We start from the raw sequence: 22,373 nt of genomic DNA, 5'->3' as shown, positions 1-22,373 counted from the left end.
ATTGTCAAAATTTAAATTTCTCATTTAAGGCCTATGCAAATCACGAAAATTTTGGCCCCCCAAAATAACTATCTTTACAGTAACTCAAGTAACCATAGAATCATTGTGAATATTGTTCTTCTCAAGCAGTCAATAACCCCACTATGACAATAAACAAAACTACAGGTACTTTTTATTAATTATGAGAATGTACTTAATTCTGGGAAGTCAATTTACATCCCACGAAAAGACTTCATATATACATCATGCCAAAACTGGAGAAGGTGATTAATCACATTGAACCAGGATTCCTACCTACGACTACAATACACATACCGTGACCTGAATTAACATAAGGGGGCTTGTTCTCAAAACAAATTAATTTCACTCAAGCGCATCATCATTTACTTAATCCTACATGTATGATAAACTTGACGGACGTTCATTTAATTATGAATACATAAGTAGCGAAATTCAGGACTGACTAATTATTAATGATAAGGTATGTTAATTGGGTTTGAAAATCTGTTATCTGTAGCAAAATGAAATGTAAATCTATTATCTTCAGCACCAACATAAGAAATGTAAATCTATTATCTTTAACCAACATATGAAATGTAAATTTATAATCTTCAGCACTACATATGAAATGTAAATTTATCTTCACCAACATATGAAATGTTCTATTATCTTCAGCACAACATTGAATGTAATCTCATATGAAATGTAAATCTATTATCTTCAGCACAAACATATGAAATGTGAATCTATAATCTTCAGCACACATATGAACTGTAAATCTATTATCTTCAGTATCAACATATGAGATGTAAATCTAAGTTTTAAACCAACCTTTTGATGTTGTTCCTGATTAACTCACACTGATAGATCTCCGAAAACTTTATTCACAGGTAAACTAATACACCACAGAGTTTGTTAATCCTAAGAGAACTTAATATCCATAAACACGAGGCAAGACTGGGATTTCAGTATTTCACAAAGAGAAACTCAATACAATCCATTCAACAGCCCTGAATTTTGGAATTAGAAGTTGGAAATAGCTACAAGTAATCCCAGCATCGATCCACAGAGTCCTAAATCCTCAGGAATGTTGGAATTTTGTAATAGAAGTACAAGCAGGTAGATAAAAGTACAATACCGCGATGACGATGTATGAATTCAATTAGTTGTAAACGCTGAGTAAGACTAGAGAATCATCATAGCTGTGTTAGCAGAGAGGTTACCAATAATTCATCAGCCGTAGAGGACAACTCACCCACAGTAGATATCAGTACTCCGAGGTATAATTTACACATTTATCAGATATACACTTCATAATATTCACAATATATGTAAGTGTTGATAGCTCTCTCGAAAACTTTAAATGTTACATACAATGTATACACACTCGCTGGAAAACATGTTTTATGTTGTTCACCGAGAATTGAACTTAATCCTTTGACTTTATATGTCTCATAATCTTAATCCAGAGATTTGATCCGATCTGGAGGAAGAATTTTTCTGTCAATAATTCCTCACCTGACAGAGGTGAGAAATTTCAAACTGAGAGATTCTGGTCGTTAAATGTACATGTAATTGGCCATCGGTTTCGACAAGACAAACTTTGAAAGCTCCAGTCCTCTTTAGATTGTAGACACAAGGCACACCTGACCGAATACCTGAGTGTTACCTGTCCGTTTACCTGTACTTATGTACATAACACTTAAACTAGAAGATCTATCTACATTCAACAAGAAAGCATTAGGTAATTGGCCCAAAGGTCCGCAGAGTAAATATATACTTTTCTCCGTCATCAATTGTATTGAAATATTTCTTCCTCACAAAAAGAAGGGAGCTACTGTATGAATAAACCCCGATATTAACGTTTCCGCAAATGATTGATGATCAAGGCACGAAATAGGGTGTGACAGTCACCCAAATCTCCAAAAAACACAAAACAAATCCTTATAAAACTCTCAATTTCCTGTGAGTCACCCAACAACACCGCTCAAGTTTTTGTATTGATTAAAAAAACTTGGAGACAAGAAAATGAAGCATGTTGAACCCAGAGGAAATGAATAATTTAAAACTGCAGTATATTTACATTTGCAAGCCAAACAGGGTTAAAAATAAACGGGATGTGTTCTCTAAGAGCTAATTACATTCATATGTTTAGATATGACCCAGTATAACTTAAAAGCTTCAGAGTTGAAAGCAATTTCAAACATTTTCATGTTGAAGTATGTAAATTATTTACACTCCTCTACAGAGATATAGGAAGCTTACCTATTGATTTTCCTTTGGGGAAGATCCATGCAACACAAAAATGGCCAAGTGGTGTCAGGTGAGAGTGACAGAAGAGCTCAAGTGGCTAATTTGTAGTCGTGACCTACATTAGAAAAGCCAATAACCTTGACAGGATATGAGGTCAAGGTCAGAATGTAGAAACCGGACCTACTTAATGTGTCACTTATACAGGATACAGATAAATAAACCACAGAACTTCATTACACTTAAAAAGTCATACCGTAACCTTCCAGTCCTTTAAATTTCAATGCAATTTGTGATATCTCTCTTATTGAAATTTGGAAACGTAAATTAAATGGTTTTCAAATTAGTCATGAGTGACTGTAATAAGCCTCCGACTTAATTACTATCAATAAGACAAGTTTGCACTTCTTCTATATATCTTTAGCTTTAAACTACAAATATTCTCAGGTAATTTCAATAAGACAATCGGTCTACCTGTGTATATTTGTGCAGTAAACAATTTTTTTCCTTTACAATATATACTACCGTAGTTCACAATCTTTTTTTGTTATAGGATTTGATGAATCGGTTTCCTAAAGACATTTTAAACATAAATATCAAACTGTCAAAACAAGGTATTTATGCAGGTTATCTGTCTCTTAGTGCAGCTAGGCAAGAAATATACAGTGTATATAGAGATTTTGTAGATATGCATAAACATTACCTGAATTTCTGTTTGTGAAAAAGCCCTGGAGATATGAACTATTTAAACTTTTTGTGGTTTCTACAACTTTACCTGACAGGCTGTCTTATGAAACAGAAACGCCTGTATTTTTAACCTAAATTATTTCACTAATGTACAAATTTATTTCAAGACCTACGGCGACTTGTCCTTGAGATTTGGGAACAAGGGCATTAAACATCGTAGTTAAACAAGCCTCTATGGGACAACAAGACACCAAAAAAAGATAAACGAAACATATCAACATCCACAAAGAAACAGATAAATTCTTGCTAGGCCTGGAAAAAACACAATTAGGAAATGACACATGATTTAGCGAAGTGAGTCTGTTACAGTCAGCAAAGCTCTAATCCTGAATCTGCGCAGTTTAACGAAGAGGAAATAACCTGCCAGCAATTAATCTGGATTAATTATGCATGATTGCATAATCTGATAAGAGTTATAAAAAGTTTATTTTTAACTTTTAAACGCTGTGATAATCCTATTGACAGATTTTGACATGCTGATTTCAAAAGCTCTAGCTGTTTCGTTAATTAGTTCATGGCCTGCTGAGAGAACCAAAAGGCTTATGGATTTATATACGGCAATGTAACAAAACTAAAGCACATTGTCAAATTATTTTGATACTAGTTTTACTCCAATTCCTCAATCTTACAAAATAATTAAGTTAATGATTTCCTACAGGAACGGATGTATAAATATAGGTTTTAAAGAAATAATAAAGAATATAAAGAATAAGAGCTTTCCTATGAAAAAATTGTAGTTTTTATAGGCAATGAAATAACCGAGTTACAAGAGTTTCCTGCTTTTCAAAAATTTCATATGTGTTGATACATCATCAAATATCATTGAAATATCTAAACATGACACAAGTAACTTATCAATATTGTTGTAATTTGTAAACTTTACCTAACCCTTAGTTTAAACAGTTATAACTTTAGCAAATAAAAATGTAATTGACACAATAAAGAAATACTTATAATGATCAATCATGTTCGGATCCTGTTTTGTCGCCTATCTAATTAACATACCGTAACACAAAGTCAGATACCACTTAAACATACCGCCATCCCATAGAAATGAACAACAATAGTATTCATTACAAATCAAACAAGTAAAATGATTTACGAATCGAGAATCCATACAATTTATAATACAGATGTATCGACTGTCAAACAATGACAATAAAAATCTATTAGAGTCAACGTCAGCCTTGGTTGTGATCCTGACGTGTGTCGATGCTAGTGTACGGGTGTATGGCCGTCATATATCTGCCATACTGGTCAATAATGTCTACCTATTACCTGGTATAACTTTTACCTAATGTTACCTGTGTTATCGTGTAATGGTCGTTAACAGTGTTACCTGTGATAATGACGTCGTATACAATACTTAGTCGTTTGTCGTTCACAACCAGCTGAATACAGGGCCTAATCTTATAGACATTTGTAACAAAATGAACCCATAACTTCCATTTCAAAGCTGAGTTTGTGTATTACATATTTTTTTGTAACATAAAATAAATATTCATTTCCTTGGAGATAATCTACAGGTTTAAAATATGTATCCCCCACTGAGCTTAAACATGTTAACATATATAAAGCGCTCAATCTTCATGAAGTCAAAGAGATCCTATTCATTGCAACCTCATTGTGGACAAACGATACTCAACAGATAAACTTGAAGCGATTACAACATACCTAGAATTACCGTACATATGCAGAATCTAGGTATAGAAATTGCAGGATTCACAATTTAACCTTGAGTCTTAATAAAATTGAGAAAATATATACACAAACTCCTAAAGGTGGATACGTTATCAGCATCCATTAAATAGAAATCTCCTCAAATTTGATACGTGTTTGTTGAGTGTATATCTGTAAGGTAAACATGGAAAATTCATTTATAGCTTCTCAGCTAGTGCAGTGATGTGCAAAAAATATTAAAAATAATAAATGAATAAAAATGTTAAATTGAAGGAAGTGTCAATAAATCAAGTGTGATTTCCATATTAATGATCTGATTGATGCATATACATGTACAGCAAAAATTGAAGACAACATTAACCGCACATCTTAAAGGCTGTAATTTGTCAAATCTTGTTAAAATCGGATAAATGGCAAACTAACATGCAACTGACTTATAAATGTCAGATCATGAAAATTGAACACATTTGCATATTTAGATAAAAATATTTTTAAACCTTACAAAGGCGATCAACATAAAACTAACACTATACATGAACCAAATAGGTTATATCGGTTTAATGGTTTTCGTTTCACTCAGCTGATTTCTAAATACATCAGTTCCTATTGGTGCAGATTTGATGTTACCTTCGCCGTAACGCTATTTAGACGGAGACGTTTCATCTTCCTGGATTTAAAATCAATTGTAAATGTTAAAGGGGCACTAACGATGTTTCTGATACCAATAATCAAGGTAGCTAACGAGCAGAGATCACGATAGCATGAGATAGGATACTCTCACCTGTAATACCAGCACGCACCTGTATCAGTATCTCGGATCTCTTAATACTGTCCCAGACCGATCAATCAATTCGATACATCCCAATGATGCTCATTAATCATATTCATACATATCAGTGATTAAAGTGGTTGCCATGACAGCTAATTACTTGGGTATCATAAGTTTATCAACTGAATGACAGAAATTACCTTAAACCAGCTTTAACCATCCCCGAATCACATCAGTAAATACACAAGCGCTAACGAACCACTTTTCACTGCCATTACGATGTCAGTCAATTAAAACATCACAGGTAAGTTATAAAAATCCACGTTGTAAGATATAGTTATTGTGATCACGGACACTGAAGAGTTCCGACTGACAACACGGGATGGTGGTACATATACTGTATATAGGCAGGGTACGCTATCAACTAGAGATACAGGAGATTACATCTTTGGGTATAGAACAGAAAAGCCCTGTAGGATCAATAACAGTGTATAACATACACACAGGGGCTTTCACTGCGGGAATCTCAGGCGTCCGTTCTAATATCTACCTGGCAGAGTTTGGATGTGGCATCAGTAAAATAGTCTAACTGTTATTTACTTCATCTCACAACTTTTGTTATAGGTTATGAGTGGAAGGCCCCGAGCCACGGGAGAATATTGAGGTCTGCAGGCGAGTCGTCGTCAGCCATGAATGTCTGCGGGGTGTACATTATAACATCATGTTAGATCACTGTCGTTATCTGTCTGGGACCACGAGTCTAGTACGAATATAGTCAGATTCTAACAAGGCTTGAATGTCAGACAAATCAACAAATATTCAAATAAAAGGACCAATAAAGGGCAGTTTGATACAAATTACACTTCATACTTCAGAAAAATGCCAAAGTTTTCTTCTTCCTTTGCTTTCACTTGAAGTTAATATTTCATATGCTATTGAAACCAGTATGCAATATCTGATATTAGTTATAATAATTTCTTGTGTGTTTCTGTGACAAATTAAAGTAGTTACATACGATTTAAAAAATATCATTGAATTCAAAGTTTTCCTTCTATGTTAATTTTGATAAGTCACATAAGACACTTGTGAGTGACTTAATTAATACAGTCCAAGTCTACTTCACTGTTATAGAAATTCTGACTTTAATTGTATAAGCCAAATATCCTTGTTATACAAGTTATCAGTCAGAAACCAATGACATAACGATAGGAAATGTTATATTTAATGTTACTCACATCAAATTAAATTTGCACTGCTAGATGACACTGCCAATATTGTTTACTAAAAGTATTATGGTGGTATCAATATCGTTACTGAATTACCATACATACAAACACCTATCTATCTCTCCATCATATTCCAGTACTAATTGAATATTATGCCCCAAGTGTTTTACAAGGCTTTTTATACTGAAAAAGGATCCGCTTCACTGTAATGAAAATTGATATAGAGCAATATGCTTTTGATAAATGTTACGAGCTACTCTATTAAATATTCATAAAACCCATTTCGGCTCTTTGTCCATTACTATATTAAGTATTTACAGGTTAACATGAGTCCAAGTCATTCAATAAATCAAGTCAATAATTGTTTTATTTTAAATGTCATCTCCCAAATACGACCAGTGTTTATATGCAGTCGGAACAAAGTGTATAGGAATCGTGCATAACTATAAAATTATTCACAATTGATGTGAATTTTATGTTTTTATCAATATTTTGCATGTAAGGAACTCTGAAATTCTTGTACCAAAGGCCTTGAGCTAGATGATATACAAACAGGGAATGCGGAGAAGCATAAAGTACAAAATCAGACACAATCGTCTGAAAAGCACGACAGTGCATTTATATGTGGTTCAATATATCAAAATCTTTGACTGTCTCGGTGCATGGTTGTGGTAGAATTATCTTGGGAAAGATTGACATATAAATCATTACAAAAATGTTTTACTTAATTGAGATATTGAGAACTACACAATTACTAAGCTATTTTCAAAGCCTATATTTATATCATTTCCAGTTGTTCAGTAGAGTGCAGCCTGCCTATAAGAACACCAATTGCCTCTTATAGAGACCACCTGTATATAGAGACAACCTGTGTATAAAGACCACCTGCTTAATGAGACCACTTTCTTTGGATCCCCTATGGCCAGTTCTTAACACATTTTTACCTGAGTATAAAGACCGTTAGTTTTGCTATATATAACATTAATTCTCTCTGTCTATTGGGTAGTCTTTATAGACAGGTTTAATAGTAATATTGCTACAGTTTAACTTAAAAAACACCTTTTTAAATAAAGCATATGTCTATTACATAGTTTTGAATTTGATATAAGCCAATTAACACACAATTAGAAAAGCTTAAATATCTTACTTTCAATGCTAAATCCAATATCTTGTCAGAACTTGTGTTTTTCAAAGGTGTTGCACATTAATTATAAAATCCAAGCAATGTCTTGCAGAGGCAATGTCCAGTAGTGTCTAGTGATCTAATCCTTGACCATGTGTTTTAAGTAGTTAATGACTGACACACTCCTTATCACCACACTAGGTGTGAGCCTCAGGTTTGACAGGGTGAAGGGAGGTGTGAAGTGAGGGACTCAAATGGTCAGTGAGAAGATTTAGAGAGTCCAAGCCGTCAAAAACTGACCAGTGATCTGGAGTACTGTGATAATGAGTGTCGGTCACTCTTCCTTATCCAGAACTGACCGCTGTGGATTATCCTGTAAATCCCTCTGTTAGCTGACCACTGTTTATCTTCAAAGTCACACTGGTTAATATCTAAACAAAAGTTTGGTCAAGCCGTCAGTGTCAAAGCCTGCTGAGAAAATAATTGATGGAATTGTCTGTTTTCTATAAGTTGTAATTTCACTCTGCCTTACTGCAGATCTCCAACTGAAATACTTCAATGGTCAAACAAGATTAGAGAGTCTGGTCAAACCTATAATAGATGTAAATAAAACACAACAGTAAACTCATCAGAGTCACAGTGGTCCCTAATTGTACTGACCATTCACTTTTTCATTCACTGTCCAAAATCAGCAGGATACGTCTGGACAAGGCAGTGAGTGACCAATTGGAACCACCACAACCAAAACACAGGTAAACGGTCAGTGAAGCCCACACAGGTATGAATGGCTAGGGTGAGTGACCGTTAGTGATTAGTACGAGGATCAGACTGACCTCTTCTATGATTCATCCAGTTAGCGGTCAGACAATAAGTGACCAGTAGGGCCTGGGGGCTATTTTTGCCGACAATAGGTCTGCGTAACGATTGCCTATGTAATGATGATCGGGTAGCCTGACTGCTAAATCAATAAATAGGTAGTTTTCTACAGGTAAATATATGATGAATAGGCATGTTGGTCAAAAACCTGGCCGGCCAACACTTCCGCTGGCCAGAGTCAAAAGGAGTGACCACCCACCTGTAGCATTCTAATGGTCAAGTGTGGAAAACATAGTTCAATATCAACTAGCTCAATTAATCTTAACACTCTCATTTTTCGCGTCACTTTGGAGTTTTGACACAAGGTAGTTGAATGTCAGATGGTTCCTAGAAAGACTACATTGGCCAACTGTCCTCCCACATAATGGTATAGCTATACCACATGGTACTGCAACACCTGTATGTGTAAATTAATCTAAACTACCTGTACTTTAGTGGTAGCCTGTGGCTTCTTGTACCAGACAAATTAACATCTGATCAAATGTTATCTAATCCCTGACTGGTAATGGTAACATGGCACATTCCATACCGGTGAGCTAAGGTGCTGCAAACAATTTTTGAGAGCAACTAGTTCCTTCCCCCTCCCCTCCCCCAAAGAAAAACACAGAAAAAAACCAATGGAATGTTGGTCAGACAATTAAGAAATTATTAAAGAAACCCTTGATAAGGAGTTTTATTTGGATTTTTATTTTGTTTTCCACCCTAATAACAGCCAAGTGTTTCAAGGATAGAGGAAATCCGGAGTACTCAGAGAAAAAAATTACCATCTTTGGCAATTGCTCCATATGAGCTTTGTAGTTGCATCCCAGAGGTAGTTGGTTGTTTGGTTGAATGGCTAGAGTGAGAGAATGATGATTAGCCATCATGGCCTAAAATGTTAAAGGTCATGGTTGTTGATACAGAATGTCATGGTTGTTGATGCTAAAGGTCATGGTTGTTGATGCTAAAGGTCATGGTCGTTGATGCTAAAGGTAATGGTTGTTGATGCCAAAGAAAATTGAGAATGCAAACAAGGCAAAGACACAGGTACCTATATCTGTATGTATATATACAGCTGTACAGAATACAGACCACAGAGTGCCAAGACCAATAATTGAATATCGAACGTCCTTGTATAGTAAAAGACAAATCTTTTATTACATAAGTTACGACTATACTTCTATGTCATCTGATAAACCCATGCCTGTACCACTGCTGGTAACCTATCCATCCAGGCTGCAATAGATTAACTTTTGTTGGGCAGTGGTTGGGTGTTTTTCTCTCTGTTACCATGTTTGTTAGGATCATTTACCAGACTAAATCAGATTTTACTTGACATGTCGGCCAGGTTTCACCGAGGCCGCCACATAATCGATGTACAGCGAATTCAATACCTCAATACATGCTGGTCAAGCACCTTTCTATCGTCAATGTCAACTACGATACAACTTTATCTCTCCGCCGTGGTTATGTTCAGTGAAATTCAGAGGAAACCCTTTTGTGGTTATTACGCCCCTATCTCATTACCAATGTCACCTGTTCCTGACCACAGTAAGTCGGCCTCGGATGTCCTTCCGATCATCACTTGTTACCTGTCTAATCTACCTGTCAAACCCAGGTGTAAATTACAGGTAAATGTATGTACTAAAAGGTTTCCACACATCACAGATAAATTACTTCAATGTAGACATGTAATTGTAAACCAAAAACAGGAAAAAAGAGATTTTAGTTTTTCCATTTGACACAATCCATTAGTTGATTTGGTAAAACAAATGATGTCCGAGGTCGCTCATTACAAGTAAACAATGTGCTTTTATGTCTTTCAAAATCTTTGTAAATATGAAATACAATGACATACAGGTTCAATCAAATTCTTTCAGAAAATTAAGCTCATTGGATGAAGAAGGGGTCAAAATAATCAAAGCCATGATAAAAATACCTTCTCAATTTAAATCTTCAAGGTCATTCATTCAAACATGCATGACGTCAATTAAAGGTCAAGGCCATTTATTCGAAGAAAAGTGCTTTGATCCAGCATAATCAGCTACAGGCCCAATATATAGACTATTGGTTTTTTCAGTTGGTAAGAAATATTCTGTAAAGATTTTACCATACCTGTGACAATATGAATGAAAGTCAAGGTAATATATTTGATCAAACTTGCTAAGTCCTTTATCCAAGCATGCTATAGGTACAATATCAGGACTTTGAATTGTTTGGTTTTGGAGAATTTTAAGCAGATAAGTCGATGATGATAGGTCAGACACCAAATGGGCATTGCATGATTGAATAAAAACTCTCTTGCTCTTCAGGCAGGTAAGCTGCATATGAAAAATGTTTTAACATCTAGTTTCAGTTGATGATCGAAACGCATTACAGTGAAATTAAGTTTCCTAAATATTTCCGCCAAAGTAAATTTGTTTCAGTATTGTGATAAAAACGTGTTAACAGATTCCCTGCATAATGCATCAACAGAGCAGCCTTGTAAATACTCCCTAAAGCAGCTTACACAGATTTGGTGTGTAATTTTGTGTCTGATGGGCAATTTTCAGTTTCTCCTTTGACATTTACAGATTTCCCTTTACGTCAGGAAAGTACAAAATTTCCCCTTTTATAAATGGCCAATATAATGTTATTTACTGTTTAGAAGCCTCAGGTGAAATTCTTAAAATCAGAATATTTGATAGAGATCTTATGCAGCAAAACTAAAATGTATTTAATTTTGGTACAAACTGGACAGACTTGCTCTCTTTCATTTTTGACAATTTTCTCCCATGCACCCATAAAATAGCAAATTCTAGACACTAGGTGAACATTTTACCATATGATGCTAGCATCTTATTTTACTGATCAACATTTTGTGATTTTATTTTATTTGAGATGAGATTTTCCCTCTAAGAGAAATTCTACGACGACTATTTTTAATTTTTGTTCATGAGATTGTGAAATAGAGAAAGCAAAAAAAATCCTGATTTACATTACCTCCCTTTGATCTTCAATGTCAAGGTCATTTTATTATTCCGTATTTACATATTACAGAGTTATATTACCTTACCAGTAGGTATCGATTGTGATATTATTATTTTGTGAACAAAACTTAGCATTAATTTTTTTTTCTATTTTTTTCTCTCTAATCAAAATGCATATTAATTGCTTTCTTTGAAAAAAATTATGTACCCATATACACATGACATCACAGTCAATACTTTTCCATTAAGGGCAGATAACTCTGTAATATTCAGCTATAATATCGTTATTATATTCATGCATTACTTACTTCTGAAGACTGTGTCTTTGTGACTTTATTGGTCAGTTCCCATCCTTTCCTTACATTGTGGGCATTCAAACTAAAACAGAAGAAAGATACCGGTACACAAGTTGTACTAAAAATAAATTCCAATACTTCTTGATAAAAATGTTTTCTTTGCACATTGAAGAGGTTTTGAAGAGTAAACTTTCTGCTGAAATGTTATGAATAAAATAGCTACCAATTTCATTAATGGGCAATTATTTTGTGGCTTATCACTTAATATCAATTTATATCATCCAGTGATGTTTCCTGTGAGTTATCTCCCTTGAATATCTAACTTTTCATTCTTATACTCTATATCCGTACAAAAAACACCAGTTTAATTTGTACAGCGAGTTTCAATTTAAAGTCTTGAACACCTGTAATAGTCCATGACATAGTTAAATGAGGTGGTCAACATACTAGAAGGTCATGGTCATTCTTTTCAACAACCCTTCACCCTAGCATACTGCAATTTCCCATAATATCATAGATTAGAAGAAGTAGACATTTGGACAGGTGAACTATTTTTATACTTATTTAACCCTATTCTATATTTGTATATTACAGAGTTATCTGCCCTTGAGGGTAGGTATTGATCATGATGTCATTTGTTTTCGAGCACAATGTCATACTTTTCGTAGGGAAAACGGCGAGAAAATGTCATAAATTGCACTCACAAAATAATGAAGTCCCAAGGGAACTAAGTCAGTAATATGCAAAGATGGAATATTTATTTTCAAAACTAGATTTGAAAGTAGGTTATTTTAGACTGCTAAATGGATCTATACATCTTCAAATATTTCATTAAATCATGGTTTGACATATTTTTTTATTATACTTTGTTGATAAACCATTACTACACTGATTATTTTTATGATATAAAGTGTCCATTAAAATCTACAGCAGCTATATTTATGCATTAGTCTTGCATTCGACATAAAAACTTTTGATTTGCAAAAAGCTTTTGACATTTTGATGTCTCCAACTCTATCTATTTTTCCTATACAGTATTTTGAGGTTTCATCTATAAAAACCAAAATACACATGGTACCTATGAAATTGTATATCACCATATTTTATATCCATACAACTTAATTGATATGCTTTTTATCTGAAATTTCAAATTAATTCAACCAAAACCTGTTAGTTTTGAAGGGCAAAACAATCAAAATATGGTCCTGGATGAAAACAATAAAGCACTACACCAGAAATGAATGATATTGTATAATTCCTGAACTGTGAGATACTGTAACATTATTGAGCCTTGATATTTCTTATCTTCTCCTCAATAGCTCCAGCTCATTCCAGCTTGTCCCCGTGGACAAAGATAGAGTTATCTCCCTTGAAAATCTAACATTTCATTAGCAGGCTGTTGTTTGATACAAAAAATAAGATAAACTCGGAGACGAATTCCAGGCAATACGACATGTTCAGCCAAGCAGAAGGGAAATTTGTGTATTGGACAATGATACCCAATTTATTCTGGTGGCAGTTTGGATTCCGTGTCTGGGACGCATTTATAATGCATCTGGCAATATGGACATTAGCATTGAGCATCATCATTGATAGTTAATCAAGGGACCACTCTCAATAACTCACAGCTGGGAAAGCAGGCCCAACAGGAGACAACATCACTTAGCAACAGTAGACAAATATCATGGTTTTTTTTTAACCAATTACCATAAAAAGCAAAAGTTTTAAATGCATAATTGCATGCATAATTATCGAAGCGAGCACACTGGATTGCAACACTAATGAATATACAAATGAACCCAAATATGAATTGAGAACTTGTCCAATGACATTCGGTAATGGGTAATAATTCAAGTTTAGAATGTACATTTTCTAAATCATAGCTCATTAAAAATGAAATCCAGTCCATTTAACACTATATATATACATTGTAAGATTTTTATTTTTTATTTTCTGTAATTCATCGAGTTTTGACATTAGGACATATAAGCATAAATAGTAATGGCTTTCACTACCAAATCAATAGAAAAACATGTATGTGAACCCTTTTATGGATCATTACCAACAGAGCATGTCAATACATGTCACAATTATAGGAAAAATGATTGAAGACTTTTCCAATGAGAGTCAATCTACCAATCAAGGTCGTTGATGATACTCTGGGCTGTGTTAACTACCCTGTAAAATTTACTATGAAGATGTTCCAACCAACATGGTGTCTTAATAATGGTCAGTAAGGGATATAACTGTACCAAATAAACACAACATCTCTGGGCTTTGTAAAGTATGGTTTGCTTACTTTTTTTTTCTTCATTTTATTAAAAACCAATAAAGGATACCTTGAACACAATCCCAAGCAAGGCAGAAGTATGAGTATGACCTGACCACAAAGACAACATTTCTATTTTTAGTAACAGTGCATCATGACCTTCACCTTTGACCTTTGAATCTGAATAACAATCCAAAGGAAGCACTTTCCCTTTCAAAGATTTCCAAAAAATTCTGTTTGATCACTCAAAGGGATCTTGACCAGTTACTGCACAAAAAACTGTTTGGCGGCACCATCTGCAATGCAGTCTTTAACTGACAAGTCTTCAAGTTCCCTAGTGCGTTGCAGGCAACATAAAACTATCCTTGTGATGTAAATTTATATATTAAATTATGGAAAATAGTTTTCGGTCTTTTCTATGTTTTAAGGTTAGATTTATTATATATTTTTTGCGGTTGATCAAAATAACTTGCCTACCAGCAGGCGATTTCTCAGAATCGAGCAGGAATGATACCACAGAATACTTAATATCCAATTTCATCTCCATTAAATATCATCTTTCATTTCATCCTAACTTATAAATCACCAATCAGGCTTTGTTACTGTGGCCCGATCAATACCCAGATGTTCACCAGGGATTATCTAGGGCCACTGGAGAGCCCTCAAGGATGGCCAGAGCAAAATACACTGGGCTGCGGAAGCTCTTCAACAAATATTGTCCCCACGAGGAAGCCACAGACATTTCCAGCTGCTCTGAACAGTATTCCATCGTAATGCGACAAGACATTCAATCCCTTCAAGCAGGCTCAAGGGTCAGTCTCGCTGAGCTTTAAAAGACAAGGAAAATCCCTGAGACTGACAAACAGATGATTGTGCAGATCCAGAAATGTCAAGACGGCTGATGGACACCATTTGGACAATTATTTGTTTTTTATACAGCTGAGATATGTTGCTAGGCCTATGTACTTTTATCTATATACCTATTTGTATGTATAATTGATTTGTCAGCAACATTTTTTTTTTTGCGATTTCCTTTAAATTAGAATATTGTAAACAAAATTATTATTCAATTTCACAGATTGTGCAGGCAGTATTTTTGAGGGGCTACAGTAGTTAGCTGAGTGGTTAAGATGTCCAAAACATATACAGAAGACTCCACCTGATTGAATAATAATGGTTATTTAAATAATTCGGTTATTTGCATATTACCACAATTCAACCACTCCTGGGTGGCGATGCAGAATCCTGTGTGGGGCAGTTGCCAGTTACTGGATGACCACTGGTCAGTGGTTTTTCTCGCATGTATACTTTGTATGTATAAACTAATCAAACCAAACTGGTCCAATAAGCTAAACATGAAAATAAGCTGATCACAAATACTAGTTGGTCTACAGAATGACAATTATCCTAGTAATACACAGAGGATAGAGGGAATTATTGGAAACCAGCAGAAAATCATGACGCTTTACTTTGAAATAAGATCTCGGTTACTCAGCGTAATGATGTACTTTATGTTTCAATATCAGAAATCAATAACGAACCTTTCTTCATTAAAGCAAAGCGATGACTTTACTCATCAGAGAGATAAATCCTGTTTTATTGTCAGTTACACATAATTACTGTGCCTATACCTAATGAGAAATTATAGGAATATATCCGAGACATTTCCAATATTTCCTCGTAAATCAGACAATATCAACCATCAAACAGATCTTCTATATCTTATTTGTTTGAAAGTAACGTTACACATCCTCATTATTAAAATGGTAATATCCATGGCAACAGTGTCGTCAATTAGAGCTACGGAAAAAATCAGATACCTGTAGTACAAACGTGACGTACGTCTTTGTCATAAAGAATGCGGGCACAGACAAGCCAGGAATCTCAGTAACTAGCTACCTGGTAAAGACGCAAGCAACATTCTCTGATAAAATAACAAGCTACCTGATTGTACGCAGGAAATCAATAAAGGTCATTTTTTACAATAATGCCTCATCACTTCAACACTAGAGTATCCACTTGTTTTTAGATATACAGTTACACAATGACGAATTCCAGTAAACAAGATGACTCAAAATGTCTCATGCATTTTTTAAAAGTTCAGATCAACATAAGAGCAATTGCAATTTAATTATTTACCTTTTAAGTAACAGTTGAGTAAACAAATATAAGTTTTTATTGCATCATTACCACAAGGTGTCCTGAAGGAAGCTGAAAGAACAATAAACAAAGCATCCCTGGTACACTAAAACCATTCAAGGGAGAAAGAAAAAAAAGGAAATACTATTGACAAAAGGTCCTTATACACAGGTCAGATATGTAATCTAATTAAAATTAGATTTTCTATGTTGCTCTTCTTGGACCGTCTGCTCATAGAAGCGGTCTATGGAAAATGACATAGAAGATCTAATTTTAATTAGATTGCTCAGATATGGTGTTGAAATTGGTCATTTGGGACCTCAAGAAAGTGATCTTCTAGAGCAGTGAGGGTCTTTATAAAGAGGTAATGAAGGTTTTTACAGTACAGAATGTTCTCATAGGAGCAGACGGTCTACAGAGAACGACATAGAAGATCTAATTTTAATTAGATTGGTCAGATATGGTGTTGAAATTGGCCATTTGGGACCTCAAGAAAGTGATCTTCTTGAGCAGTGAGGGTCTTTATAAAGAGGTAATGAAGGTTTTTACAGTACAGAATGTTCTCATAGGAGCAAATCTACAGAAAAGAACGGCATAGATGACGTTTTACACAAAGGTACAGATCCGTCGCTAAAATCAAAGGTACAACTCCGAATAGCCACACATAAACATAGAGGGAAAACAGCCGCTTCCGATGATTGTTTACATTTTATTGTAATAAATTGTACGACAATCCGAGAACTATTGCGTTATTTTAATTATAAAAAGGGTAAATAAATATATTTAACAATAATATTTAGATATAAACATCTGGTATTTATATATTTTACTCCGTTTATACTCCATTTTCTACCGCCACGAGAAAAAAAAACACGGTCGCCATTAGACCTACGTATAAACATTGACAGAAGTTACAAAATTGACAACTGCAAATTAAATTCCAAGTTTCCCCAAATATTATACTGATATTTCAATAAGCAATTACTGTTTTCTAAGTCTTACTTGGTAAAACACCTTACGATGTGTGATTATGACCAAATTAAAATTTGCCTTCGTAGATACCCCAAGCGCACTGCAGCCATTACATACAGTACTGCCGAGATCCCGAATTTCGTCATTTTTCATAGTCACAAAATTATGTATTCTGGTTAACTTTTTCGTCAGAAATTTTGGAATTTAGTTTATAACATTCAAATGAGTCATTTTATAGTTACTTTTTATCATTTTTTTAAACAAAACTTCGAGTATTTTAGGATTCTCGAAGCCGTACGCAATGTGTCCTGGTCGGCATTTATAGTAATTACGATCTGCATTGTAGCTATATTCATAAATCTAAATGTAGTCTATCTAACATGTATTCAAATTATTTAAAAGTAATATCACCTCAATTTGGGACTTCACATAACGGCACATGGAATAAAAGTGATTAAAAATAAAAAAAAAAATAAACTCATGAAATTGAACGATTTCACTATTTTATTTTTCGAGATATCGGCAGCCATACTGTACGTCTACGTACACATACATGTATATCTTCATTTATGTGTAACGGTGGTTTATACCATTCATTTAAAATAATATATATAGTGGGAAATAACGAAATATATATATTTTACAAGTACTTATTGAGATATGTGTTGGTAATGACGTATAAATATTATTAATTTCCCAACTATCGGCTGTTGCCCGAGGTGATCTACCAGCGAAGCCATGCACGAGCGGCCGTGGTCTGGCCAGGTAGTTCACATTTCGTTATATTTATATTAAATAGTGTTATGAACAGATTTTTCGTGTATAACAAAAATATGATACATTGAAATCATTTATCTATTCATAACTTTTTCACAACATGGATTTCTACGTGTGAACAAAAAGCGGGTACGTGTGACGGCCCGGCACCGCTTCGCAAGCTAGCTTCAACACTAAATCTAAACAAATATATTTAGCAATAAACAATTGTAAATATAAATGTCTGTAACCTCTGAAACAATAAGAAACTATTTTGAAATCAAAATTTGCAAGTATGAAAGTGTATACTTTTGTCAAAGTATCGATTGTGTAGCAGGGATGTACGTATCTGTTATTGTTTTTGTTAGTCGCCATACCGTGTTTGTACCTTTGAGGACCCGGATGTAAACTTTCTGTGACGTCACGCCATCTTTTCTGAAATGTTCTCATAGGAGCAGACGGTCTACAGAGAACGACATAGAAGATCTAATTTTAATTAGATTGGTCAGATATGGTGTTGAAATTGGCCATTTGGGACCTCAAGAAAGTGGTCTTCTTGAGCAGTGAGGGTCTTTATAAAGAGGTAATGAAGATTTTTACAGTACAGAATGTTCTATTGAAATATTCTCACAGTCCTGCTTCACCATTTACCTGGAATAATCTCTGTTAATTACTGATGAATTATGGATACCATGTGGTACTTATGGACATAGCAATCTACCAAGACTCATTAGAATTACAATAACGCATAGATATATATTGAGATATATCGATGTCACTGTAGACAACTAAGGACCTTTAATGGGTATATATTTTTCTATAATAGCTAGAAGATAGTTCAGTGTGGCATAACATTCAATAATTCATCTGATTTATTTTCGTTTTCAATTTCATTCTTTTCAAATAAAACATCAGTCCGTTTCTTGTAAAATCCAATGCACTTAAGAAGAGAGTGCTGAAAAGATTACAGGTACATTTATCATATAAGGGCACCACATTACTACAAATTTAAATTTCATTAATTATCTCATTGCGTCGAAAGAATGTCAATTCTATGCTACTAACACATCTTTAATTAACCTCAATCATACCATTGTAATACAAATATCGTAAGGGATGATTTAGGAACTTAAATGCGTAGGACTAAAGCATAATGATGTAAAAGTATAGATCTAATCTTAATTTCAATTTTGGGTTCGCGCTGGCCGAGTGGTTAAGATGTCTTAACATATTGCCACAAGCCCTCCACCTCTGTGGGGCAGTTGCCAATTACTGATCGCATGTTTTTCTCTGTTCAACTATTAAAACCAATCCCTTAATTTCAATCATGATACATGCTGTTCCAGTTCTATAGAAGGATTAGAATTGTCAAGTTTCAGAGTCAGGACCTCAAAAATCACTTTAACTGTGAGACATTTTCATCGTCATATAAAAAATAAATTGAAACTTAAATATCATTACCGGTATTACAATTCTTGTCCAGACATACAGAATTCAACATTTTTAAGACATACAGAATTCAACATTTTTAAATGAAATTAATTAAACTTTTTCGATAGCAAATAAACTTTTATGCAATTACAATTTTCTTTCAGAATGCTGATCGCAGACAGATAGAATGAGAAAAGCGGAGATTTAAAGCTGAGATACAGCCCTCGGTGTATAAAAGTACCTGTTTTACACTAATGGGACCAACATTGGAGACTTTTAACAAAATTACATGGATGAAATCGTATTTGTGATGCAATAGATTAAAAGTTTAACATTAAGATTTGTTAACTTTGACACTGCATTTAATGATCGGGATGATTGGAAAACTGCTTCCAATAATGATAGAGAAATACTTTAGCCATATCAGTCAAAGGATTCCATCTAAACACACAAATCTATATGGCTCCCATACTATCTATTAAACTTACCATTGGGAATGGAAAACTAAATCTTGTGCTTAATTTCAGACTAGTGTTGCCATGACAACGGAACAGCGAAGCCATGAAGGCTGAAAATGAGTGTTAATTGAGCAATAACAATAGATTTTTGTGCAAGAAAAGCAGACCGTTCTACAGCAAACTGGCTTAACTCGAACAGCAAACCACCGAAATTTGTTTCCTGGACGCGGAGCAATGCAATCAAAGCATTCATTGCTAGACAGATGAATAAATACAATTTCTTCCCAAGTCACACACAGCAAACTACAAATTGCAAATAGAGGTTGGACAATTTCTGAGAGTGGAGAATTCAGAATTGCATCTTGCGTTCCCAAAACTGTTTGTTTTATTTACCTTTAATTTCTTCCCAAATGAACATCGCAAGTATAACACAAGGTAACTTAATTGTATGAATCTATGAAGCAAAAGCTGAACTTAATTGTGTAAATCTGTGAAGCAAAAACCTGATTTGAGCATCTGCAGATTTCTTCCCTGTAAAATTAAGGATGGACTCATACATCATTGATTTGAGCTGGTCTTATTTCTCAAATAAGGGTGAGAGAGGTGTTATAAAATTACAACAGTGCATCAGTCCATTAAAAGTACACTCTGGCAGTATTAATAATGCCAAGATCTAGATAATTCATGTCCAAGTGAAACTTAATTAGTGTGACTTTACTAAAAGCATGTCTTGAGCTGACAAACTGATCCAATGAATTGAACATAATGGACGTTGAGACATCAGACAGATGTTTAATGGACCAGCTCTTTTAAACTGACCAGTTTTGGAGTAATGCTGATAAATTGTTTGATTGCATCCAATTGGATCTAATGCCTTAGCTCTCTCTCTTAGATTCAATTTTTGGAAGCTTTATGTAACATATGACTCTTTTGTTTCCTTCTTTCATTCTGTCCTTGGTTCATCTGGCCTCCCAATAAAAAGTTTTCTTTAAAGATGCTCCACCGCTGACAAATGCTGTTTTTTCTCTATCAAAAACAGGAGCAGACGATTTAGTATTTTTCTTTAGTTACAAAAGTTACTTACTTTACACCATTACCACCATTGAAAAGTTTGAGCTTCTAATTTTATTTTAAGTTAAAAACATGAGAAAAAATTAATTGCATCCCGAAAAAAAATCTGTGGCACTATATCCTATATGGAATGAAGTACTGATTGTGCATGCACAAAAGGCAAAATAAATTATTTTATATCATTTTTTGTGCTAATTAGACATATATATATATGATTTAACACCAATTACTGTTCAAAAGATGAATATCATTTATGCTCTGGCGGCGGTGGAGCATCTTAAAGGTCATGTGATCTTTATACAAAGGTCTAGTTATGTTAAAGTGGCCTTCGACAGGTGGTCTTCATGCAGTAGATACTAGGATAGGTGTTTGCATTGAGATATATACTTTTTAGCATATTTCTCTTTTTTTTTCTTGTTCTCTCATTCCTTATTATTGATTAAATATTCTTACTTATTCTTTCCGACTCTTCTTGTTAACCTCTAGCACAGAATAATTATCTCTATCTAAAGATCTTGAATATCTATCTTTCTCCATTCCCGATTTTCATTCATTATCTCAAGAATGAAAAGTAGCTGGTATGTCTTTTCAATAGTCTGATTGTTCTTTCAATCATACTTTCTATCATTCTCGATTCCATGTGTAAATCTCTACTCCTACACTCTTTTCTTCTGCTCTTCTGCACACATAACTGGATCACTACTGCCTGACTCTTACTTCAATTCCTTTGCGTCATATCCCTCATTGGTTCCCGAGCTCTCAAGGAAAATCTTTTTTTAAACCAAATACATGTTTAATTTCAGACCCTGTTTTCATACCCATATATAGAAAATTACATTTTAATCTTGTTGGTTTTATGTTACAGGAGTCAGCACTCCTTAGCACATGATATAGAAAGTAATTTCACATCAGGGGACCTGAAGCAAAAAGCCATGAACAACACCCTTCTTAAACTGGATTTTATTATCCCTCCCAATCCAGGAGCCTGCCAGATTGATTTCCCATCCAGAGCTATTCCAAAGTCAGCCACTCTAGAACTACTTATACATCCCAATGCTAAAAGGAATTTAGAATTTATGATCATGATTAAATGGAATCTTGGCATGCTAAGGGTGATTGGTGGGTTAATCCAAACATACTGCTCACTCTGATCACAGCACCATTACTCTCCCTTAATGCTGCGCCCATAAAAAGAGCTGCATCTTTTCAATTTACATCCATTTACAGGACAAAAAGGGATTAAGAAAAGGAAATATTTCAGTCATGCAAATATGTAATTTCGTGCTCTGATTATATGGGGCTTATGAGAGCTTGTGCCAGCCAAAGGGAGAGGATATACATTTACATTGCAATGGCAGTCTG

At 34.4% G+C, this 22,373-nt stretch overlaps 1 protein-coding gene across 5 annotated transcripts in view; it reads right to left on the bottom strand.

The window, feature by feature from the left end:
• The window catches only part of LOC138324959 (interleukin-6 receptor subunit beta-like), an 88,236-nt gene that overhangs the window by 19,231 nt on the left and 46,632 nt on the right, over positions 1–22,373 (bottom strand). For 3 of the 5 annotated variants that reach the window (XM_069270247.1, XM_069270252.1, XM_069270248.1), the window contains one exon: positions 11,928–11,997. The gene's annotated coding sequence lies outside the window, so the exon portion shown is untranslated. Of the gene's footprint in view, positions 1–831; positions 1,929–5,646; positions 5,904–11,927; positions 11,998–22,373 lie in introns of those variants that run through there. The other 2 variants (XM_069270250.1, XM_069270249.1) reach the window with 2 other exon arrangements.

Source organism: Argopecten irradians, chromosome 6 (genome assembly GCF_041381155.1).
Source record: "Argopecten irradians isolate NY chromosome 6, Ai_NY, whole genome shotgun sequence".
NCBI classification, from domain to species: domain Eukaryota; kingdom Metazoa; phylum Mollusca; class Bivalvia; order Pectinida; family Pectinidae; genus Argopecten; species Argopecten irradians.
This window is presented reverse-complemented; position numbering and strand designations above follow the sequence as displayed.